The sequence below is a fragment of the Haliotis rubra genome, unplaced genomic scaffold (assembly GCF_003918875.1).
Source record: "Haliotis rubra isolate DU_JTF1 unplaced genomic scaffold, ASM391887v1 Scf183, whole genome shotgun sequence".
Taxonomy (NCBI): domain Eukaryota; kingdom Metazoa; phylum Mollusca; class Gastropoda; order Lepetellida; family Haliotidae; genus Haliotis; species Haliotis rubra.
Window position 1 is genome coordinate 1,294,485 of NW_025765814.1, and position 14,890 is coordinate 1,309,374.

A 14,890-nucleotide genomic window follows, 5' to 3' on the forward strand; every position below is an offset into this window, starting at 1 on the left:
CATTATGTGATAAGGTTAGAGACACATTAGACAAAATTACAAATAAATTGGAATCCAAACTAGACATGCCTATCTCGACAGATCTTATGTCAAAATGTTTTTCTATTATCAACAACTGTTGCATTGATAATAAGACAAGAAACTTTCAGTACAAAGTTCTTCATCGCATTTTAACGACACAACCTTCCTTCATAATATAGGATATCTGACAGCAGTCACTGCTTTGTTTGCACTGAGGAACCAGAAACACTTAACATCTTTTCTATGATTGCAGGAAAACTCAAAATCTGATAAGACAGTTTCGAATATGGTTTGAAGAAACAGCCAAGACGAAATTAATTATATCTAAATCAATTATCTTACTTGGAGTCCCCAATCAAAGCATTCTGTTAAAAGATTTGTATAACATTCTCAAAATGTATACATGTATTTCTACGTGTAAACATAAAGAAACAAATTTGCATTTCCCAGGTTTGATAAAAAATATCAAGCAAATTTATAACATTGAATAATGTATTTACGGCCAATATATTTGTTGACAATACCACTCTAAAAACAAATGGTCAACATTGATGCCGACACTTGCTGCCTAACAATTTAAACACGCAGCAACCGACACGCCCCCTCCCCTGTCTTCTTCCCCCCCATGCCATCTACTCTTTCCCCACTCTTCTGTCTTTCTCTTCCTATCTCCACACTTTCACTTCTAGTACCTATCCTATATCTGCTCTAGTTTCTCATTATAGTGCGTAAAGCAAATGTTGTATATTTCCGAGGATGTTACTTTCACATCCGTGGATAACATTTCCATCACTATGTGAAATGTGAACAACGGATATATTTGGATTCACTTAGAAGCAGTGTAACACCTCGCTTTGTAGCTTTGTATATGTACTTTTGTATCGCATGCTAATAAAAAAAAGAAAAAGAATAGAATTGTTAGCCTTGGCCGAACTGTTGGACGAACTGCTGGTATTGACATCTCGAGGCTATGAGCTACTTGATCCCAACGACATCTTGATGTCAGCTGATTTTACAACTATTGATTATTAACACTTTAACTCACCAAACCAGTTGTTTTGCATATATACAGATATTGCTAAACATATTTATTAGGTTTAGTTCAGAACATTGTGGACCCGTGAAGGTCCGGGTTAGAATTGATCTTCAGTAACCCATGCTTGTCGTAAGAGGCGACTAACGGGATCGGGTGGTCAGGCTCGCTGACTGGATTGACACATGTCATCGTATCTTAATTGCGTAGATCGATGCTCATGCTGTTGATCCCTGGATTATCTGGTCAAGACTCGAATATTTACAGACCGCCGTCATAAAGCTGGAATATTCTGAGTGCGGCGTAAAAATCAACTCACTCACTCAGAACATTGTGTACAGATGCTTTCAGCAAAGAAACTGTTTTAAAAAGCAGGAAAAAATATATTTTATACAGAATTGGAGATTACATAAATTGAAACATTTTTTTTTATCTTCAGAAAGCAGAAAATTGCATCTGAGAGCATCTAATTTTAAAAAATTCCAGGGGAGCATGCTCCCGGACCTGTCCTCGGCAGTTTCTGTACACATACCAGTCAGAATGTTTGTTCGGATCGGCAGAATGAAATAGAATAGGCCCGCACAAGAGGCTGTTTAGATAAATATTTAGTTATACCAATAACTATCCTCAAATTGTTGTGATAAGAATGATGACTCTTATTTAGCTTTCAAAACGCAAAGTTTGCTGTTACTATACAATACATCAGTATTATGTCATAATTTCTAAAGTACCACCGAACACGCTCTTTGTGCGAGACTTCAAAGTGTCTAATATGACTTGCTCAAAAGTTGTTTGATCAGGCTAGTATCAGTTCCTCAGGGATCAAGTCCTTCTTGGAACCGGTTTAGCTGGATAATCGAGGCTTGGAGGCGTCGATTCATATATCATGATGTTATGACAGGTTCCAGGGAAATGAGTCAACGGTCGCTGCAAGGAGCTCTTCTCATCATGCTGCACCAGGATAAACCTGAGTTCCAGCTGCCGTGCCAGGTCCTCACACGGCTGATGGACATAGATGTCGCCCTCGTGAAGTGGCGGAGTATATACCAACATATATACACACATAAAAATTAATGAAACGGCCATGTTTTCCTGTCTAAAATATAATGGAAAATACATACCATCTGGAAGATGATACTCTTGACCAATCCAAACACACAAAGTGATGACAATCTCCGTCTAATGAAGCTTGGGGGACAGCACGACTGTTGACCGTCTCTCTGGTCTGGTGGGCAAAGCATCTGCCAGGTGGTACCAAAAGACTTTAAGTGTTGGTCCTTCCCACCCTGCAGAGTGCTCGGCGACGTCAACGGTACAAATATGGTCAAAAGTCAGCGTCCAAGTATACGCAGTACTCCATGTTCAACTGCGGCATGCTATCTCAGTTGGCTAGCTCCGCCATTAGTCCGGTCTAGTATCTGATTGCTCATCACGCCAAAGCCCCGCCCCGGTTTCGAATCTCAACATGTCTAATAACTTGAAACGCATTTCTTATGTCCTACGTCGTGAATATCACTGAAGGCGAAGTAAACCACCAAAACCCACTATGCAGAGACATATTGAGTACATAGAGCAAGACCAATATAGATGTAATGACTCCCACGTCATAACAGTATGACGTAAATTTTGATAGCTTAAGTCAATAATTATGGGAATGTTTTATATAAAACGTTTCTCAATGTTTGTTTATGTGAATATTGCAATTCAAATGGTTTCTGCTGATCTGGTTTAATCTAATTGTGGGTCAATCACCGAATCCGTGTCGTAAACTCTGTGTCGCCAGCCTTCTGACTTCATTTATCCCTCACAGGTACCCACATCCAGATGGTACACTGGATGATTGGCCAGAAGCAGGGCACTGGGGGCACAAGGGGCACTTCTGGCTATGAGTACCTACTAGCTACCTACAGGTACATCTACGTCTGATATGTTATACGAAAGCACAGAAGTATATTAATAGATAGTCGTACTTTTTTATTATTATTTGTTTGGCGTCAACAAACAAGAGGCACTCGTGAATAGCAACCTGCCCGTGGTGAGCGTTGGGTAACGCTAATAGCTCTTCCCCAGTGTGGACCCGGGGTAGAATGTGTCCACAGCACCCCATTCACTACACACAATGACTGTATTGCCCAAATTTACTAACATTAGGAAACATACGTTTCATCCGGCGGCCATGAACAACGTTTGAAATCTACGCATCATCTGGCTGTCAGATTTACACACGTAAAAAAGGGGTGTTAAAATAAACGAACACTCAACTCTGCATTTACATGTATTTCACAAGTGTGTAAATCTGGCCATTGTTTTCATGTGTTTTATAGCATGTGTAACATATGTAAATGCTGTGATTGGACATGTTGGACATGACTTTCAATACCTTCGAAATATCGTATGACCAGGGTTAGGTTCGTCATATATTTTGTACTCGCGTAAATGGTTGGTAAAAGGGTCCTAGTTAAAATGGCCACACGTCAAAATGGCCATAAAACATCCAAGTCAAAATGGCCACAAACCCCTAGTCAAAATGGCCACATCAAAAAGTCAAAATGGCCATAGAAAAAGTCAAAATGGCCGTACATTATGTTGTTTTTTTTAAAATACTCATAACATTTTCCAATGTTGCATTATTTGATATCAAGGTGTAAAAATGACAAAAGAACTTACTAGTATATCAGAAAAAAACTTATGTTTATTACACATCAACAATATCAATCAAGACATATATATGTAGGTTCTTTATTCATGTACATGCACTTTTGTATCCTTTACTGGGATTCGTCGCCATCTACCTGTCTCGACTGGAAGAAAATGATTGGCAGTTCAAAATTTGAACAAGTTATTGTAATGCAGAAAATATAGGTATCGTTCAAACTTGAGAGATGGATTTTTGAAAATGCTATAAGTGGTTGCTTTGGAAGAGGTTTCAGTTGTAGACTTCCATGTTTGCTGACAAATATCTTTAAATTTACTTTTGATAACAGTTTTAAGCCAAAATATACTTCTAAAGATTTTGGAATTCCCAGATGAAACTCAGTCCAAGATTGTCGAATATTCTCTCAAGATAAATTATCCATTTATGTTCGCACTTGCCTATTATATAATCGTTGAATATTAATTTATATATTAAGAAGCATAATTCTGATGATCTTCCGGTTATGAGTTTAGCCCCATAACATACCATTCTGCTTTTAATAACATTTACAAGTGGGAATCTACCAAAGTTGCCATATACCAAAAAGTTAGGTGTACTTTTCCTGGGTGATACTAAATATTTGAGAAAGCGTACATGAACATTTTCAAAGCAAGAAGTATTTTCAAAACCCCAGACCTCACATAAATATGACCTGAAAAGAATAAGAACAATTACAATACCACAAAGATTAACGGCTTAATTAGTTAACGAATCACTTCTGGATTCACATCTTAATTAAGGTTACACAATGAATGAATGAATGAATGAATCTCTTTATTTCTTCCAGAAGATCATTGTAGTCCGAAGATCATTGTAAACATGTACATGAAATATTTACAGCAACATAATCACAGCAATATATTCACAACACATTCATATAGTCATATATACATATGTACAGAGAAAAATGAAAGGTCTAGAATGCACAGTTTAGTGAGGGATACAAGGAATATAGGTATTTACAGAAGAGGACAATCATACATCTCCATGACATTTCATCAATATCGTTAGTTACTAGTAGTTCACCCCAAGAAAATAGTGATAACATTTCATCTTCAGATAATAATTCTATTTGTACATAAACATCCACATCAAAGAGATCTATAAGTTTTGAAAAGAAATTATTTCTGTTGTACATATAGTGGAGACAGTGTAGAATTACATGGCAGTCATAATCATTACAATATATTTTGCAGAGTTCACAATGTTTTGAGAATTGTCCCCTTGAGCTGATTTGTACACAAAACTGTAATATATCTTTAAATTGTGGGTAAAAACATTACAATCTATAATGTAGTCCAAATAAATTGTGGGTCAGGCGATATCTATTCATATCTTGCCTTACACACACTTGAGAAACCCATCGTTCAGTTTCAGATTTATTTATACAATTAATAGTTATTCTTCGCCATGACGATTTACACGGAAACCCTCCAAAATCGAGATAATCCAAAATCTAAGATAATTGAAGAGATTGTATTTTAAACTGGTTTGAGTAAGTGTGTCACTTATACTATGTAAGACAGTTGTTCTATTTTGAAAGGTGGCTAAGTGTACACAGAAAACAGCTTGCCGAGAAATAATAGTCTACATTTATCTATATAACCGTCCATGCTCCACAATCCAAGGTTACCTAGCACTGAAGCAGAGGAAAAGCGCTTACCGAAACCCTGAATGCATCTGGCAAAATATCTCTGTGTACTTTCTACCAAGTCATAATCTTTACCTCGAAGAAAGGGTAAAAAGTAGGATGGAGATCTTCACCGTTTAAACCAAGACTTTTTAGAGAATTTACAAATTGCCGTGCTTTCTGACAGTATGAATATACTCTAGATTTTGGGGATAGACGAAAGTAAAATGCCTGCATACTTAACACAATCACTTATCGGCATGTCTGAATCACCAAATTTGAAAACATAATTACCCAGACGTTTCTTATATTTGCAGAAAATGACAAAAGTGCTTTTAGAACCGTTATACGTTAGACGCCACTTACAAGCATAGCTAGAAACAGTATCAAGTGATGATTGAAGACCTTTTGGAGAAGTAGAAGCAAGTGGTGTGTCGTCAGCCAATAGAATACATGGGATATTAAAGCCACTTACACAAATGCCATTGTTCAAATCTCTAAGTTCACATATCAAATCATTAATAAAAACAAGGAAAAACCAGGAAGACAAGACTCTACCTTGCCAAACACCTTGCTTGATAACATATTCATTTGATCTCAGACCACAATATTGCACAAAAGCAGAGCTTGATGTATGACTTTGATATAGGAGCTGCCACATGTTGCCTTTTATACCCATTTGATATAACTTTTAAACAGAGTCCATTATGCCATATGCGACCAAACGCCTTCTCATTGTCCATAAAGGCTTATAAACTGGAGAACCTGCTTAGATAATAAGATAAGCTTTCATTTAGAGTAAAGACTGAAGTGGTTGCTCCACGTTCCTTTCTAAACCCAAATTGAAGCTTGTCTGGAAATGAGGGTATGTATTCTTGTACCCAGATTTCTAGTCTAGCCAATAAGACGTTTTCAAAAAGTTTACCAATACAAGAAGTTAAAGTTATTCCTCTATAATTTTTTGGATCATTTTTCGCCTTTTTACCTTTATATATTGGGATAACTACACCTCTTCTGAAAGTGCTAGGGACATATGCAGATCCTTAAATAGAAAGTGTCGTTATTGTATTTACGATGTCGTCACCACCATAAACAAGATGTTCATTGTGAATACAGTCCGGGCCAGGAGATTTATTTTTGTGGAGATTACTGATATGTTCCTTTACTTCATCACTTTCAATATGTTTACATAAAATATCTTCATTGCAGGAGGATTGTTTCTGGCTTATATTTCTAACCTTCATGTCAACTGCTATTTGAAAGTTGCTATCAAATAATGGAGAGTATTGAGGTTTGGCTAGATCTGCAAAGTAATCACCCCATAGTTCACAATTTAGTTAACGAGCCACTTAAAGGATAAGTGGTCATTTTTGTAATACCTATGCATCTTACCTTCACTTGTGCCTCCTGAAGTTTACCAGGCTCTATGGGATGGGAATGTGGTGAAGAGCCCTTAGTAAAGGTGTCCTGGTAACTTATTGTCATGCTATCAAAACACTACCCAACGATCATAGGCTTTTGAAATTTACATCTAAAAGTATTAATTAGGAAAACATCTCAAAATATTCAATAAGTAACAATCTAAAAGTATCAATTAAGAAAGCATTTCAAGAACAATACATGTTTAATTAATATGAAAAAAATAATGTATGGCCATTTTGACTTTTTCTATGGCCATTTGACTTTTTGGTATGGCCATTTTGACTAGGGATTGTGGCCATTTTGACTTTCTTGTGTGGCCATTTTGACTAGGGTCCTTTTGGCCATTTTTGTTTTGTGGCCATTTTGACCTTTTCCCTTTTAAAAGACATAGAATGAACTCATACATTCTGATGGATTTCTTTTGTAGATAGATGTACACGTATTTTAATAATTCGTAGTTTAAATTAGAAGCTTGGATTGTTAGTGGCGGTATCCTCAAAGGGGGTTAAAGCATCGTAAAATTATTGTCCTCCTGAGAGGGTGCGTAAGTCCCAAACAATTAAAGTAAATTTAATTGTGATTGCAGTGACGATTACAAGGCTTTTGGTGACCTCTTCAAGATGGCACCATACTTATGGCCTCGAGTGGAAATTCCCGAACTTGACACCCAACATGGCTGAACCTGGCATCTGATGACCAGCCTCGAAGAGGTCTTCCCTGACAACATTGAACACATACATCCATATATACATATCCACAGTCTATATATTGATTCACTTCTGGTCTTGTGGGGGTGGTGGGGTAGCCTAGTGGTTAACGCGTTCGCTCGTCACGCCGAAGACCCGGGTTCGATTCCCCACATGGGTACAATGTGTGACGCCCATTCTGGTGTGCCTCGCAGTGATATTGCTGAAATATTGCTAGAAGCGGCGTAAAACTAAACTCACTCGAACCCTGATAGTGTTTCTAAATTCGTCAGCACCATACACGTATTGGTAGGTGAAATTGGTCTGAAACTTCTGAAAGATGTATCGACATTCTCCCAACCAACGCACAGTTATTCAACTAGATTACTTTTAAAGGTTTCTTTATTACATTGTCATCTTTCAACGTTAATCCTCGCGCATTGGCTTTGATGGTGTGCATATTGTACCGTTTGTATATTCATCCCACCTTGTGTTGTGGAAACACATCATGATTTACAAATCCTCGGCAATTTCTTGATTGATAGTATACTTGTACTTGAAGAGAAAGCGATTAAAGAAAAGCAAAGATAAAAGGATAAAAGAAGCACCTCTAAAACGTGGCGAAGATATCCTCGCACTATCCACTCGCTGTCATTAATTGCTTTCTGGAAGGAGCAAGAAGTACCTATGACACGTGGCGAAGATATCCTCGCACTATCCACTCGCTGTCATTAATTGCTTTCTGGAAGGAGCAAGAAGTACCTATGACACGTGGCGAAGATATCCTCGCTCTATCCACTCGCTGTCATTAATTGCTTTCTGGAAGGAGCAAGAAGTACCTATGACACGTGGCGAAGATATCCTCGCACTATCCACTCGCTGTCATTAATTGCTTTCTGGAAGGAGCAAGAAGTACTTATGACACGTGGCGAAGATATCCTCGCACTATCCACTCGCTGTCATTAATTGCTTTCTGGAAGGAGCAAGAAGTACCTATGACACGTGGCGAAGATATCTTCGGGCTGTCCACTCGCGGCGTTTAATTGCTTTCTTGAAGGAGCAAGAAGTACCTATGACACGTGGCGAAGATATCCTCGCACTATCCACTCGCTGTCATTAATTGCTTTCTGGAAGGAGCAAGAAGTACCTATGACACGTGGCGAAGATATCTTCGGGCTGTCCACTCGCGGCGTTTAATTGCTTTCTCTTTAAGTAAGTATAAAAATATCCATAGAAGTGGATTCATGAATTCACTAAAATTATACCACGTGGAAGCTTTACATATGCGCACAATGGACATCCTACTTGCCAGATGTTTCACGTCTCAGTATGTCGGTAATCTTTATGGGTAGGTCGATCTAGGTATTTGTTTCCGTGGCGGACTTCTGATTCAATCATTTAACAATTTCCACACCTGAGGGCTGACTGCCTATAGTCAGAATGCGGTCACTGTATCGTGTGTTTATGACGATAAGCATTGGATGCATAGGTCTGCTGCATGTGTACCTTCGCTGGTCCAACGCCTCTGGGAATAAAGAACACAAGTTAAGGTAAGTTGTACTCTTGTTCTCGACTGATACTTTTATGATCTTCAACTCTTTAAGAAAATCAAGATTTGGCAATCCTTTGGCAATGTAAAGACGGAGCCAAGCTCGCGCGCTGCCCTGTTGCACCTTCATAGAAACACGGTCGTTTTGAACAGCATCACTTCACACGAATGGCAGATAACGGGAAAAACGCCATGAAAATCGGTATATTGACACAACCCACTGGTTAAAGCGTTCCCGCGTCACGCCGAAGACCCTGGTTCGATTCTCCACGTGGGTACAGTGTGTGAAGCCCTTTTCTGGTGTCCCCCCACCGTGATATTGCTGGAATATTGCTAAATGTGGCGTAAAACTAAACTCACTCACTCACTCCTTAACTATTGCCAAAATTCAAAAATAAGAAATAGTCCTCATACTGTCACTGGCCTCAAGTGTAACAAAATCGGTGATTTGCCTACATCTGCAGCCAACGTGCATCATTTGGCAATCCTTTATCGCGGATTTATATTTATCATATATCCGTGATTTATTTAATTAGTTTCAGAAATACTGCGCAAAATGTAACCGTTGGTCCTAAATATAATGGTTACGTTTTAATCAACAGTTGCCCTTACATCTGATTTCAATTTGTCTTTAAATTATGAAAATAGATGTACTAAAGGGACTGCGCCTCTACCCTCCAAACAGTTAATCAGTTGCAGAAGATATACCAATATAGTACAAGATTAACTCATAATATTAGATCCCTTATCAAGTGTGTCCATAAGCCAGTGCCAGAAGTCATTATTATGTTAATTTATTGATCCAAATTTTGATACCGATTAAAGCTCTTAAATAAGTAGTAAATTACAGAGATTTGTCTAAAAATACAACAAATTATACTGACTACCCCAGAGTTGATTGATTGAGTGAGTTTAGTTTTACGCCGCACTCGGCAATATTACAGCTATATGGCGGCGGTCTGTACATAATCGAATCTGAACCAGACAATCCAGTGATCAACATCATGAGCATCGATATACGCAATTGGGAACCGATGACATGTGTCAACCAAGTCAGCGAGCCTGACCACCCGACCCCTTTTGTCGCCTCTTGTGACTAGCATGGGCTACTGAAGACCAATTCTAACCCGGATCTTCACGGGTGACTACCCCAGGGGATATTTGTGATGCATAAATAGAATCACATGCAGTTGACATTATATTTTCCTTTGCAGACCATCAACTACAATGTATCTAGCTATAGTTTTATATCCTGGGCCCCGTTCCTGAAAGCGATCGTAGCGCTAAGGTGATCGTAACTCCCATACTTAACATAGACTAACGACAGTCGTAGCGCTACGATCGGTTTGTGGAACGGGACCCTGATTTTCATTCAACAGTACCCAAAGACAGCTGCAGCATTATGTCTGTTAATTAGCAATAATCATGCCGTTGAAATTATTGTTATGATGACGTAATGCCATTTGGCATTAATTCTCTAAATTTACATTTATAAATCCCTCCACATCAATAAACACTGGCACAATAAATATAGCTTTAAACTCTGGCACTTTCCTCCGCATACAAACAGACATCCAGTGTAACATTTCTTCGGCATCCATTCCTGTTTCGTGCTCGCCTGTCTCTTTCGGTCTGCGCTCGCCTTTTAAATATTAACTTTCCTCGTCATATGTATCAATTCACGTCAAAATTCGATCTTAATCTTCTTTTCTAAGACGTGCTCGCGCTCTGTGTCTGTCTTCGAGCTATCCACTCGCTGTGAAATCTTTGATCGATTTCTCAAAAAGTACATGTAACTGCTGCGACATGTGCTCCCAACTTTCCACCGGAACGAAGGACTGCCTTCAACCAGATACCATATAATAGATGGTCTCTGCTACAAACATAAACCGGTGGGAGGACGAGCAACAAGGCGGATAGGCACAGGGGCGCGATCCAGCCAATCAGACCTTCCAGTCGGAGGATGCTGTCGCAACCACTACCATAACCCCAACACCATCGCTGGAGCCAGCCTTCGTGATCCCACTTGCCCCGGCAGGCACTAGACAAGGACCATCTCCGGTCGTTGCTTCCACCTTAGTGTGTCATACAGACCCTGAAACACATTTATCCAAGAAAGCCCATGCAAGTCTAGAATGTGTGGCAAGTCTAGATAACAACAGTTTCTGAAAATGTAGAAAGTCTCCGGGCTCCTATTCCTTGTATTTTATCATCATTATGTATGAACAGCATGCGAAATAGCCACTGGCCCGCTAGCCCGTGGCAAGTAAAAATCCAGTCGGGCCAGTAAATTTCCACTGTCACTTGTCCAACTGGCTAGTGAATTTTCATGGGGTCATTTTGTAAATATATCACTCTCACCGAATTGTAAAGTTGTAAAACACTTTTAAATCATGCAAGATTATGGCCTGATAAAAATGTTCATCATATTAGCAACTTAATGATAAAACCCGTGCCATGCCGACAATATCTTATTCTCATCTATTTTTGTAATCTTTTGCGTATTAACTACATTCAATTTCGGGCGAGTGAAGTATTTTGTGGGCTAGTAACTTTTTGGAAACTATTTCGCACGCTGTGTATGAACCGGGTTTTTTTCCTCTGTAAAATATATATGTTCATTTCAGAGACGAAATGTTAACTGGGGGGTGGGGGTGGGGGGTCATATGGATGTCATCTGCTAGAGGGGGGCTGATGTCGGCCGGCTTGAAGAGCCTGCTCGACACTCTGATTAAAGAAAAGGGCCCATGCAGGAGATTTATCTTCATCCATTTAGGATCAAATGACCTGTGTGAGGTCCTATTAAAAGATTTGTACGAATCAACACCAGGATCTACTTTATGTGCGCCTGTGCCACCCAGCTGCCACCATCATTATGTCCCCCGCGTTAGCTCGGCTCGAGTGACGGGGAGCGACCAACACCCGCGCCGTCGAGCTAAAACGTAAGGAATTAAACAGACATATCAGCAACGTCGTCAGGGAGTAAGGAAACCGTTTTCATATTTATAAAGAAATTAAAGATATCTTCTAAGGGAGCAGCTAGATGACCGGGTTGTCGCCTTTTACCCCGATCCTCCTCAGTAGCAGGACGTGCTCCAACCATTAAAACGGTCAACAGTGACCGATATCAGCAATATTTCACCCAAATCGTGACCAGAACAATTTATACATTAAAAATTGTTTAACTTTCGAACACATGAACCTGTCATCAATGGACAGTAATTGAGTATTAGGATCATCAGCGATTTTGACTTAAAAGTAGCAAATTAACACAAAGAGGATATCTCTATAGAAAACAATCCTATATAAACACTGGCTGTAGATCTCCAGCATCTAAAGCTAGATCACAATACAAGTGATCATGGGGCTTATAATACTATTGCTACCTACATGGAATCTAGCTGGATCATATCATTCCTTCAGGTGTTGGCCTTTTTGTGCGCAAATGAGCAAAACTTAAAAGAACATATTGTAGGATTAAAATCACGGAAAATGAAACATACTTTGAATGAAATGGGACTTGGGTACCCACTCATGGGGAACAATCATTATACGCTACTTCAACACTCTTCAGTGGTACACCAACTGACGTACTCATTCACTTTAACAAATTAAACTGCACTTACTAATTACGATACGTATCACAGTTTATCAATTCCATCAATATCTTTTAGAAAACAATTAATTACATGAGAATTAACCTTATTAAAAAGGTCCTCTACTGTCTTGGCATTGAAATATTCATCTTTTGTAAATGAAAAATCAACACAGTCAAGCAGGACATTTCATTACAAAGGACACAAAATGGAGAATCCTCACCTTTAAACAGGTATTCAGGAGTATATCTGCAGTGGCATAATCTTCTTAAAAGACTTCCTCAAATCGGGACTGACAGCCCAAGTAGGTGTAACCTTGGTTTTATTGAATGAAATTAATTGATACCCACTTGCGTGTCCCACTTCAGTTGCATAAGATCCCGGATGTAACCTCTATTAACATGTATTTAATCAGAGTATGGGATAGGAAGTGCTGTCACAGATTGGCTCCGAACTGCTTTAGGTGCAGCATCAGCCATCATGTTACCAGTGATTCCAACATGGCTGTGTTACCAACAAAAGACGGTAAAAAGCAGGCTAATTATACAATTCAATAATTTTAATTAAAAGGAAATGTTATTCAACACACAAAGTCACGAAAAGGGTACTTTTTGATTTCACGGGGAGTATCCACCAGTTACATGAAGAAGGAATCGGCTCTCATCAGACCAATGTATTCTTCGCCAAGAACTCAAACACCAACCCAAACCTGCTTGTTGGTCATGTTCGCTCAGCAGAGGACGTTTGAAGACCCTTCAAGTGTTGTAACGGGCTCTCCTTGGGCGATTCCGGACTGTTCTCGTGGATACCCGGCGAAATGGTAACCTGTGGTGCTTCGGAACAGTGCTTGTGACGTATTGGGTGTCGAGGGAGCCTCAATAGTACCCTGTCTCCATGATCTGACGTCACCCTGGGTACGTCGCCCAGAACGTGGGCGATCCTTCAACTCATTGGTTTCCCTGTATTTTCTGACCAAACAACTGGCAACTGTGTAGTGGATATTCATATCCCGACCAATTGCTTTGAAGGACATACCGGAGTTATGCATACCAATAATTTGCCATCTCGGGCCATCTGATAATCTTCTTCGTTCCATAGTAGCAGAAAATTGATTGAACATTGCAGATTAAATACCGACATGTGCCACGTGCACGATCTGCTCTTGTGAGAATTCCTAACTTTTTTCCAGGTATATCGCTTTCTTGTCTGTTGATATTGCTTTTTCCTCTCCTGTTCTCTCGTGTTATCGCTCTATTGTGTCGTAAATGAGTGCAAGAAATCAATGTCACAACATACGTTTGCTAATATTCGCTACAACGTTTCGGGAGTTTTGAGGGCGATTAAATTTAAGTTCCAAAACTGTTATCTGGTAGTCGTGTGTAAATATAGCCTGGTCTGACCACCGATTAAGTGATTTAAAGTTCACAATCCTCGATAATATATAGGGAGTGAGTGAGCATGGTTTTACGCCGCATTTAGCAAGCCCACTTCTAAAGTCCATCAGGGACTTTAGAAGTGCGCTTGATACATTGTGAATCGAGCCCGGGCCTTCGGCTTGACGAGCGAACGCTTTAACCACTAGCTAGGCTACCCCACCACCCGTAATATATAGAGAAAGAAAATAATGTTATGGAAATTATGAAATGCAAGACCCACGTTCGTTGTATATTGCAGCGTGACAAACAAGTTCAGGACAGTTCTGTCCAGTCGATGGATCGTAGTGACAACCATCTCCTACCCGACCCCGGACATCAAGTTCCTGGCAAAGATACCCGGATGGAAGGTGGTCGTTGTCGGGGACACCAAGACACCAAAGGACTGGAGGTAACCATGTTTATGTCCTCCTGTTCACCGAGCAGTAAATGGGTACCCGGTGGGATAAGTGATGTGACTATCAACCTTCTAGCGCCTCACAGCTGGGGTTATCTGGGGTAATATAAACAAATTGTAGCGCTTTGAGCATGTCCCTCCGCGGTGCGGAATTCAGCGCATGTCCTTATTGTTATTGTTAAGTGTTGTTTAACGCCTCACTCGGCGGTATTCCAGCTACATGACGGCGGCCTCGCAATAATTAGGTCTGTAACATAAAGGTCTAGTCCTGACACCTTGATCTACCGGTACTCAGTTGGAATACCATTTGTTTTGTTTGTTTGTTGTTGTTTAACGCCGCACTCAGCAGTATTCTAGCTATATGGCAGCGAGTCAGACAATCCAGTGATCAACAGCATGAGCACCGTTCTACGCAATTTGAAGATGCG